Genomic DNA, 1,397 nt, shown 5'->3' with positions numbered 1-1,397 from the left:
CACGTTAGATTTTCTGATGCGTCAGAAATATTTTGGACTTGTGTCGTACGTTCACGTTATGTTCATGTATTTTTTCTTCAGTGTAGTCATGTCCTTCAGAGTCTCCCATCTATAAGAGTTACAAACCATCAGGGATAAAAAGAGCAACTGTCTTTTTGACTGAACATAATTCTCAGTGGGTTAGAATGAGTCCAGTAGAGGTTTTTTCATTTTATCTCATCAAAAACAAACACAAATTATTCCAACACTGAAAATAATCAAAACATTTATCTTTTTAATTTCACCTTTGTGATTATGACATTTCAATAATCCTACTTAATAAAAGCTACATTTAACAGATGACGTGGTCTTTAAGGAGATCTGTCTTTGTTAACCACATCAGTCCAGCAGCATGGAGGCTTGCATGAGCACCCACATCTGCTGAACTCTGACTCACATCCAACTTGATTAGATCAGAGGTGAGACTTGCCCATCATTTTGAGATAAGTGCCAGTACTTTAAATTAGGGCTGAATTCACTGAGAGTCAAAGTCAAATCAGAATATCTGCTCATAGACAGTAAAAGCAGTTTTGTGTAAAAGCACTGGTCTTCTCTGTCTTTTATAAACGTTTCACTTTCTTCTTGTGTTATTTTGTTGTAGGCATGTGCCATGTTTCTAAAACATCATTACTGACCTAAGTATGACTGTTTTAATATTCTGAAACAGGAGCAGAGCTACAGGGGCGGCCAGGGTGGACCTTGGCACTCGGAAACCTGATCAGCCCCCCCAGGTGCCATCGCAGCTGATCGACAAGTCACAGGCAGCATCGAAAGATTCAGTTCAGTTTATTTATAAAGCACCAAATCACAACAAGTTGTCTCAGGGACTTTACAGGAACATTCACATAAAAACCAGTTAGTAAAGTTCTGTATCTAAAGAATCCAGCAGACAAGTTGTATCTTGGCTTCGTTGCAGTCTCCCATCCTGAGCAAGCACAGTGGAGACAGTGGAAAGAAAAACTCCCTTTAACAGGAAGAAACCTCCAGCAGAACCAGCTCAGGACAAGAGACCATCTGCTTTGACCAGCTGGTTGAGAGGACAGGAAGGAGAGACAGACGAACACAGAATGGTAGGTCCAGGTATAGGTCCAGGTATAGGTCCAGATATAGGTCCAGGTCCAGGTATAGGTCCAGGTCCAGGTATAGGTCCAGGTCCAGATATAGGTCCAGGTCCAGGTATAGGTCCAGGTCCAGGTATAGGTCCAGATATAGGTCCAGGTCCAGATATAGGTCCAGGTCCAGGTATAGGTCCAGGTATAGGTCCAGATATAGGTCCAGGTCCAGGTATAGGTCCAGGTATAGGTCCAGATGTAGGTCCAGGTCCAGATATAGGTCCAGGTCCAGGTATAGGTCCAGGT

The sequence above is a fragment of the Nematolebias whitei genome, chromosome 16 (assembly GCF_014905685.2).
Source record: "Nematolebias whitei isolate Nwh7 chromosome 16, NemWhi1, whole genome shotgun sequence".
Lineage (NCBI taxonomy): Eukaryota > Metazoa > Chordata > Actinopteri > Cyprinodontiformes > Rivulidae > Nematolebias > Nematolebias whitei.
The sequence above is the reverse complement of the archived record's forward strand: the minus strand, read 5'-3'. Positions refer to the sequence as shown.